This window comes from Aristolochia californica, unplaced genomic scaffold (assembly GCF_029961685.1).
Source record: "Aristolochia californica isolate CCGP_79_NKW_82.1479 unplaced genomic scaffold, dmAriCali1.0.hap1 SCAF_5, whole genome shotgun sequence".
Lineage (NCBI taxonomy): Eukaryota > Viridiplantae > Streptophyta > Magnoliopsida > Piperales > Aristolochiaceae > Aristolochia > Aristolochia californica.
Genome location: NW_027182214.1, coordinates 12,115,974 through 12,126,486, shown reverse-complemented (window position 1 = coordinate 12,126,486; position 10,513 = coordinate 12,115,974). Strand labels below are relative to the sequence as shown.

The window sequence follows — 10,513 nt, the reverse complement described above, 5'->3', positions numbered from 1 at the left end:
AATTGAAAAATTAACAAAATATGCATACTATAAAACTATATGTGCATGCACAATTGTTCAATTCATATGAATTAAAAGAGAAATTGCATAAAAATAGATTTACTAATTTTACTGCAATTTACATATGTATTAACTATGCATCCGAAGATAACACATGAAGGTCAGTAGGCCTAATGGTCACTGGTGCCAAAAATTGATTGCTCAGGCGAGTCAGGTTAGCGAGTTGTGATGGGTGAACAGTGCCAAGTGAACTTGTCATCGCCACGACTCAACCCATCCGTGCCGAAACTTGACCCATTCAAGTCAACTCAACCCCGACTAGTTACTTAAATGAAACTGAAGTTATGTTTCTTTTTTTTTTCTGCTCACTGGATGTCGTCTTCAACCTCAAGCCTTGCACAGAGGGGCGATCGATGGTGGCCACCGTTGGTCCCCCATCAAACGTCAGCCGTCGTCGTCGTCGTCGGCGTCACTGGTACACCCCGCTCCGGCGAACGACGCTCTTTCTCCATAGAGGCCTGAGATCTCGACAAACGAAGGGAGTCATCCATCAACGCATTAAGCGCCACCCGACGCACAGTGCCATGTTGGAAAATGCCGGCCAACGCGTGTAGAGAGCATAGAGCTTGGCTCTGTTTTCTCAATGGAAAGGAAGTCATGATCAAAGAGGAAAGCTCTGATACCAAAAATGTTAGACTTCTACTATGATCTGATGAAATTAATAAAAACTAAAACGAAAAACACACCTCCCGTCATGGCGATGAATTTCCTACGATCAGAGATGTCTCGTCTATCACAGAGGCTCGTCGATGGCAACGTCTAGGCATCCCTCTACTAGACCAAATCCAAACTTAAACTCCTCTTTTCCATCAAAGAGAGGAGAGGTTTTAATAGCTACTAGTTACAACCGACACCCACAATCCACCTTGGAAACCACCCAGTGAATGGGTCAGTTATGGAAACTGACTTACATTTGGAAGTCATTATTTTGTGTTATTAATAAAATAAAATATTTATTTATTTATCATATTAATTTTTACTGTATTAAATTAGTGATTTAAGAGTGGTAATTAAAAAATTGTTAAAGTGACTATTTGATCAATTATTTTGTTTAATTATTCCATTTTTATTTTAAAATATTTCTTATGTTATTACTAAAATAATATATATTATTATATTCATTTATATTATTTTTTACTTTTTATTTATCTACTTTTTATAATTAATTAGCACACAATTAATTGTCACACGTAATTATTATATTAATTTATAATAAACTATAATAATTTATTAATGAAATATATTATTTAATTAATTAGTATATTAATATATTTTAATACTACATTTAATTACTTATTAGTGTAATAGTAACCATGTTTTTTTTGGTTAATTATGTGTTTAGATATGTTCTTTTTCGGAAGATTATAAAAAGTTACTCATTCTCTTTGTTTACATCATAATTTTCATTTTAGGCACTAACACTAGAAACTTTTTTCTAGTGTACTTGAACTTGTCCACACTAACACCAAATTTTACTTGAACTTGAACTAGTTCAATCACTTAAACCAAAAGAGCACGAACCCTCCCCTCCCCCCCCCCCCCCCCCCCCCCCCCCCCCCTCTCTCCCTCCCCTTTGCTTACTCAAAATTGTTAGTGCTCACTCACCAATGAAAGTGTTAGAAAATTAACTATGTAATTTATTTTCAGTCGCTCCAGTGTAAAATGAGTGAAAGATAATTCTGATGGTTCACCCAGTTCATTCACTTTCACTCACTGACTCGAAAGCTCCTCTACGTAGAGCACCTCGATGTCAACTCCTCTGAGGCCTTCGAGAAAAAAACCCTAATTTCAGCTCCACCTCTCTCGAGTGCATCATATCCGCCGAAAAATGCCTTCTACACTTTGGTATTGAGCATTCTTATATAGGACGAATCTTCGAGCTGCTTCTGCCGCTCCTGACCATTGAGCCCACCTTTGACCTCTACCCTATTTTTTAATTTCTCTTAACCCAAGTTCAAATTCCGTTTGCGGATATTCAAAGATCCATCACTTGATGCCCGAGGCTACTCATCTCCAACGTGCCTGATCAGCTTTGAATGACCCTCTTCTTCTTGCGAAGACTTGGTTTCGTGGGAACTCACAAGATCACTTGTCAAACTTCTCTTCTCCTAGTGCCTAGTTTGAAATCTACCCTGACTCCCAAGCTTAAGTATTTTTAGAGTTTGGGATTTTCTTATACATAGACTGTGAAAATGGTCTTGAGGTCGTCTGGCTTGTTGACGTTTAGTGTAGAGAAGAATTTCAGACCAAATGTTGATTATTTCTTGAATGAAATGAATGGAGAATTGGTGGAATTGAAGAAGTTTCCACAATGTTTCTCGTTTAGCCTAGAGCGGAAGATAAAGCCTGGTGTTCTATTGTGAATATCAAAATAAACAAGGATGATGAATAAATTCATATTATTTAGATATTGATTTATTTCATTGGAACTTGTTTCACTAGAGAGCCTAGCTGAAAAAGTAGGAAGTTCGTTTGTATATTTCATTGGAACTTAAACATTGTCTAATATATCCATTCATCTCAAGAAAATGTTCCAAAAGAAAAAGTAGGGCAAAGTGACGTTCGTTTGTTGATTTTAGAGTTGCAGGGTAGGCCGTTATCTCTTGAAGCGACAATGGAGTTTAACAATAACACATTTCCTCGTTAAGTTAAAAAACTAACCATTATCACAACCAACATGGCTAATAGTAGAGTGGAACGGAACTACATTTGCAATATGTTCCACAACTTGTGGAACAAACGTGTGCATAAATATCACCAAAACTATTCGCTAGAGTTGTTCTGGAGTTCTAGTGGTGGAAAAGTTGAATAACAAAGATGCATTCACCCCTAGAAGGCCTCAGTGACGAGTTAAACATATTTCTCTTAGCACTATTCAAATTATTAATTTTGTAGATGTGATATGCTTCAGGAATGATAAACCAATTGTTTTCCTACATATCCATATCATAGAGATCTCACGCCAAATACTTGATATTATTTGTAATGATTGTCAGCAATGATTCCCGATGGTGAAGCAAGACCACTGATTAGCTACGGCCGAAGTTTACACTCTGGTCTTCTCAGGAGTAAAAACGAAGTTTGTCGGATGGAGGCTGACGGTACAGTGAGAGCTCTCAGTCTAGATGGAGAGCATCGCACTCTCTGGACTCTCAGTGAAGACGACGGTGCTAGAGAAGATGAACAGTCTCTCTGAAATGCTCTTGTGCCTTCCTCTCTCTTCATTTGCTATTTAAGCTTAGGTTTTAGAAATTATTACAAATTGGCCCATGGGCCCAATACAATGCCCCCAACCCATTAAGCCTACTATAAATACCCTATTTACATAACCCAAATTGTACAAAAATTATAATCAGAAATTCAATCTAAAATACAATGCAAGATATCTTAACATCCCCCCTCAAATTGATGTTGGTGAGTCAACTAGCAATAATTTGCCAACCAGAAAATTATGTCGTGGTTGAGACAATGCTTTAGTGAAGACATCAACCACTTGAATATCCGAAGAGATGTACGAAAGAGATATTACCCGGCGCTCCAAAGTGTCATGGATAGAGTGATAGTCAACCTCAATGTGCTTGGCCGCAATTTGAATAGCACTCGTATTATCTTCATGAAGTGGTGTAGGGGAGGTCTGTGGAAACTGGAGCTCAACAAGAAGACCGTGGAGCCAAATAACTTTTAGAACACGTAGTAGACATGGCGCGATACTCGGCTTCGGTAGATGACTTGGACACCCGGTCCTATTTCTTACATTTCCAAGAAATAAATGCATCCCCTAAAAATATACACCAGTCTGTAGTAGAGCGACGGGTATTGGGGCACCCTACCCAATCAGCATCATTGTATGCAACCAGTCGAAGCTCAGAGCCGGTAGGAAAGATTAATCCACAAGTAGAGGACCTGCTCAGATAGCGGATGATACATCGAACTGCCACAAGATGAAGGTGTCGAACGGATGACATAAAGTCACTGACCTGATGAACTACATAGGAGGTATCCGGGCGAGTAGTTGTCAAATATATAAGACTCCCTACCCGTCGGCAATAGAGAGTCGGATCTACAAGGAGAGTCCCTTCATCTTTTCTATATTTGACATTGACCTCCATAGGGGTAGTCACCGAAGATGTGTCCTCCAACCCAGCGAGGTAATAAGATCTTGAATATACTTATGCTGGTTTAAGAAAATACTAGTGGATTTGTGATGTACCTCCAACCCTACGAAATACTTGAGTTGTCCAAAATCCCTCATATGAAAGGTGGCATGTAACACCTGCCGCAACTTGGTAATCAGTCAGTGCCAGTAATGATGATGTCATCCACATAAACCAGGAGAATGACCATGCACGCGGTAGACTGATGATAGAATAGAGATAAATCATATTGACTCTGTGTAAACCTATGGAGAATAATTGTGCCACAAAACATCTCAAACAAAGCCTGGGGGGCTTGCTTAAGCCCATACAGAGGACGATGAAGCTTGCAAATTTGATTAGGAGAGGAGGTAGTCATACATGAGGGGAGCTTCATGTATACATCTTCCTAGAGGTCACCATGGAGAAAGGCATTCTTCACATCCATCTGATGCAGCGGCCAAGACTGAGAGGCTGCAATGGCTAATATGGTATGGACTGTGGTCATCTTGGCAACCGACACAAATGTTTCCTCATAATCAATCCCATATTCCTTCTTATTCCCCAGGGCCACAAGGTAGGCTTTGTACTGATCCAACGATCCATCTGAATGTAGTTTGATAGAGAATACCCATTTACTCCCAAGAGGCCGAATAGTAAGAGGGCAAGTCACAATATCCCAAGTGTGATTTTCCTCTAGTACTTGTAGTTCTATTTGCACTGCCTTTTGCCAACACTCATGTGTCATAGCCTATTTTTAGCCAGAGGGAATCAAAATAGAAGATAAAGTAGCCGCAAGTGATACAGGGGAGGGGAAACCAAACCTGGCAGGAAGGTAAGAATGATGCCTGGATCTACGAAGAGTGATGGGAGCAGGAGCAGAGGGAGAATTAGGAGAAAGCACCAGGTCATGATGAGGAGGGGGCAGTGATTCAGTGGGGTGAGGCTCATCAAAGCTTGGCAGACTAGACAAAGAGTCAAAAGGGAGTATAACTTGAGAGGAAACAAATATTGATTTTTAAAGAAGACCACATTCTGAGAAACACAGACTCGATGAGCCTGGGATCATAGCAAACATATCCCTTTTGAGAAATGGCATACCCAAGAAATGCACACATAATTGATTGGGTTGTAAGTTTATGTTGTTCACGAACAAGTAGATGCACAAAACAAACACAACCGAACGTTCGAAGATCAGTGTAGGACGGAGAATAACCAAATAATTTAACAAATGGAGAGGCATGATGCAAGGTAAGTGAGGGTAGGAGGTTGATTAAATGAACGAAGGTAGAGAGTGCTTCACACCAAAACCGAGGAGGAACAGATGATTCAATGAGAAGGGTACGGACCACATCAAGAAGGTGACGATTTTTCTACTCAGCAACTCCATTTTTTTGCAGTGTCGAGGAACAAGAACGCTGAGAGATAATGTCTTTGCTTTGAAGAAATTCATGGAATTCAGTCGACATGTACTTGCCTCCAGAATCAAAGCGTAGTACTTTAATGTGAGCAGAGAATTGTGTTTCAATAAGTGCAAGAAACCTCTTAAAAATGACAAAAACTTCAGACTTCGCCCATAAGAAGTAGATCCAGGTAAACCGACTAAAATCATCAAAAAAGGTGACAAAGTACTTATGTTGTGCATGTCAGACAACAAGAGCAATTCCCCAGACATCACTATGAATAAGGTTAAAGCAATGGTAGGCATGCGAGGCATGATGGAACTTTACTTTTGCCAAGTTTGCATGATGAACAATCAAAATAAGTATCAAGAGAAGTGCATTCTTGATTGCCTAATAAACCCGATTTAAACAATGTACGAAGGACATCCGAGTTTGGATGGCCTAGACGTCTATGTCACAACTTAATGCCAGAGCCAACAATAGTACATGCAAAATAAAGTACAAGAGAACGTGGAATAAATGTGGATAGAAAGAATTTAAGTGGAAATAGCATGCCCACTTTAGGCCCCTTAGCGATCACATTCCCCAACGCTTGATCCTGCACAACACAGCCAGAGCGAGAAAATTGAACAATATAATTTTTATCAACCAGTTGACCAACAGACAGAAGGTTTGTCGTTAGGTCAGGAGACACAAAGACATTAGCTAAAGAAGGAATGAGATCACCAACAGCACTGATAGGCAAAGAGCTGCCATCAGCAGTGTTGATGTGTAGGTTTCCATCATACTTTCTGACGTTAGAAAGAGACACTACATTCTTGGTCATGTGGTTAGAGGCACTGAAATCAAAATACCATGGTTGAGTAGAGATTGTTTGCTTACCTGAGATACTAAAAGTAAAAAAAGTATATATGATCACCTGTTGTACCATTTTAGGAGTGAGAGTGGTCGAACTTGCAGGTGCTAGAGAAACCAGAAGTGTAGTGACGGGGATGGCAGTTGGCAATGCTGCAGAACTTGAAGTACCAATGGAGGCATGATAAGTTGTATTCTTCTTCTTTTCAGTGCGAGTAGGGCAAGCTGCGATGAGATGACCCGACTTCTTGGAGTAGTTACAAGATTTCTTGGGGTATTCCCGAACAAAGTGACCATATATGCGTTGCACTGAACAAAACTCATGTCCCAACCCTTATTTTTCCCTTGTGCTACATAAGCCATTGGAGTCGAGATATCAGTCTAGACTCGATGTTCCATCCCGGCCTGAGTAGCAAGGCACTGCTTTTCCCTCGAAAGTTCACTCAAACAGGCATCTAGTGATGACATTGGATGATGATTCATCAAATGTGATCGAGCAATCTCAAATTCTGGATGTAGCTTCATCAAGAATTGCTCCTGTTTACTGGTTTCATGTACGGCTTGTACTCTCGAGAGAGTAGCAACAGGGACATTCTCATAAACAATATCAGTATAGTTTGTCCACAGATTTTGGAAGCCCGAGAAATATTCTTTAGTGAAACGGCCTCCTTGTGTGAAATTTGCCAATTCATATTCGACTTGAAATCGACGTGTCGTGCTGGTTTGGTGATAAACCTTGTGGAGGCAATTCCACATATCCACTGCAGTTTTGTAGGTCCTCAGATTAAGGACTAGATGTGGCTCAATGGATCCAATTATCCAGGTCATGACTCAATCAGCCATGGTAGTCCATTTTGACAAAGCTTCAGCATCGCGAGGTGCCGGATCACTCCCATCAATATGACCTCATAAATCTTTTCCCATGACAAATAACTAGAATTGAAATTCCCAAGCACAGTAGTTCTTACCAGTGAACCGAATAGGAGTGAAATCTAACTTGTTCGTTGACATGATAAGATTGAAATTTTGTTGAGATTTTCAGAAATACCACCCTACTGAAAAATCCATATTTGTTCCTACAACTACCAACAAATTCCAGATCTACCCACAATTTCAAAAATTCAAAATTTTCCCCCACGTTTTCAAAATTTCCAGATCTGTCCCCACGCTTTCAAAATTAGTAGATCTGCCCCCACATTTTCAAAAATTCCAAATCTGCCCTCTTAGTTTCAAAAATTCCAAATCTGCCCCCACAGTTTCAAAAATTCCAAATCTACCACCACAGTTTCTGAAAATTACATAAACTACATTATCCAAATAATTTCATTCCAAACATAGGAAAATAGTGCCCGTCGACGTCGAACAAAAAAAACCTATCCGTTCTCCTTTCCGGCGAGGGACACTCCTCGGAGCTCGGACGGAGAATTCCGACTACTCCTTTGAGCTCGGACGTGGTTTTCCGACCACGTCTGAGAGCTCTGCCGAACTCTGAGTCATCAGATAGTAGCTCATCGGATAGAGGTTCGACAGGCGGAAACTCTTCGAACGGAGCAAGCTCTGATACCATGTCAGCAATGATTCCCGACGGTGAAGCAAGACCACTGATTAGCTACGGCCAGAGTTTACACTCTGATCTTCTTGGGAGCGAAAGCGACGTTCGTCGGACGAAGGCTGACAGCACAGCGAGAGCTCTCAGCTCTTACGATGGTGGATGGAACCACTACCACTTCACGGGACTAACGGGACAGTCCAGACGGAGATCGTCACACTCTCTGGACTCTCGACCAAGACGACGGCGCTAGAGAGGATGAACAGTCTCTCTGAAATGCTCTCGTGCCTTCCTCTCTCTTCATTAGCTATTTAAGCTTAGGTTTTAGAGATTATTACAAATTGGCCCATGGGTCCAATAAAATGCCCCCAACCCATTAAGCCTACTCTAAATACCCTATTTACATAACCTAATTTGTACAACAATTATAATCAGAAATTTTATCTAAAATACAATGCAAGATATCGTAACAATGACAAGGCACTTAATGATCATGTCTCGATTTATGAATTCTAGAAACAAAAACCTTAAAAAAAACAAATTTTGTCTCCAACACCGACGTAGCCAATTTTGTCTAAATTCACATTTGTTTAAAGTCTCATATCAATAAAATCCAAAAAACTCTTTATATAGATGAATGAATTACGATTATTTAGTAGATTGAGCATAATGAGGACAATCTATATGCTTCCTCAATTATGGCAATTACCATTTGTAAAAGGATTGTCAATTACACAGCTTAAGAGGTCCCCACTTTCATCGGGCAATCGCCTATCATAATTTTTCCAACCACTCACAATCTCCAAGACCAACACTCCATAGCTGAATACATTTGACTTCACATATAAGTATCCATGCAATGCCTCAGGGCCCATGTAACAAAAATAAATAAATAAACATAACTCAGCTATAGAAATGACTTTCCTTGTATTCGAATTTTTCTCAACACAAATAGAGTTAGCCCTACTCTTTATGATATGAAAATCTATTATTTTTATAAATAAGATAAGGAAATAAACATGGCATTAACTAAATAATAAACATTGTCTTAAAAGTCAATGGGCAAGTAAAAGGCCATCAATTAAGAGTCCTTGCAAGACCATCATCATAAAGAGCAAATACTTTTCTTCAAATTTTAAAAAGGTAAAATCATCCTTTTAAATAGCTATTTCTTTTGCTTCTTCTATTTACAAAAGAAAGATGTTGACCTACAAATGACACTCACTGGGTCCTTGCTATTTTTAATGTGTTGTCATGGTATCGTTGGCAGCAAAAAGATTTTGCATGCTTTTATGTCCCTGTGAATAATCCGCAAGGGGGATTCCTCATGAAGATAAGGAAGGATCCCGTGCCACATAAAAAATTATCTCAAAACAATTTGACCAATCTAGAGATTTTGAAAAATCAAAGCCACAAAAATATTGCTTAAGCAAAGGACGAAGATATATATGAGCCCTTTTTATTGCTCATCTCGTTTTTTTTTTTTTTTTTTTTGTATCTCTAATCATATTTCTGCTAACCAATCTATCCCTCTTGTTATCTAAACTTATCCAGTGGTGATAACAAAGTTTTGAGAAAGAGGCTCTTTGAATCATCCCTTGTGATTTGAACATCATTATATAAAGCACTAATAGTAATAGAGGACTTGCCTTTGAGGTTTTTATGGATCCTAGGGCCTATGGTGGATACATATTATCATTGGTAAATTTGCAAGGCAAAACCCATACATTCAAAAACTCAACCACCCAACAAGAATGCAAAACAACAGTTTGAGTCAATTTTTCACTACATATGATGAGTCATGTTCTCACACTACAAGGGCATGAGAATACATGTAATAAAATTTGAATAGACTGACAAATATACTAGTATGTTGAATTGACTTCTGGATATCTAATAGTATCTAAATATCATTGGAGCCCAATAATAAACTCAATTTAACATCAGTGCATCCTCACTTCCAGGCAAAACCTCACCAAAGATTTTTTCAATGTTAATAAAAGCAAATCTTGGTCGTGATGTTGAGAAAGATCTAAAAGAGTAAAACAGGCAATGTCCCAAACCTGTTACAATGTGGGACCCACCATGGTTGTACAAGCTGGTGGGACCCACCATGAGGACGTGAGAAGCCAAGAGGAGTCATCACACAAGCTGGCTTGAGTTGGCGGAATTGAAGATCTAGGGGGACCCATAAAGATACCACGAGTTGGTATTTTTATCACATTAACTGGAAGATCAAGTGGGACCCACATAGATACCACACGAGCTGGCATCTCCAGCCAAGAGGTCATGTCCTTATAGAAGGATTATAATTTAAGTAAGTCTGAATTTAGGTAAGTAAAAATTTGCGTAAGTTAGAATTTGAGTAAGTTTTATCCTTGGTAAGTGGACATATATTTTCTCACTCTTCCACTATAAATAGAGAAGCTTGTACTGATAATGAAATCAATCAAAGCAAGGAGTTCTCTCCTATCCCTCTCCCGTGTAGAGTTCCTTCTCCTTCTTCTTCTTCT

General features: G+C 39.3%; 1 pseudogene; it reads left to right on the top strand.

Annotated features, from left to right (window-relative positions):
- The first annotated feature begins 754 nt into the window (after positions 1-754).
- On the top strand, positions 755-3,256 carry LOC137965266 (transcription termination factor MTEF1, chloroplastic-like; annotated as a pseudogene).
- Positions 3,257-10,513: the final 7,257 nt, after the last annotated feature.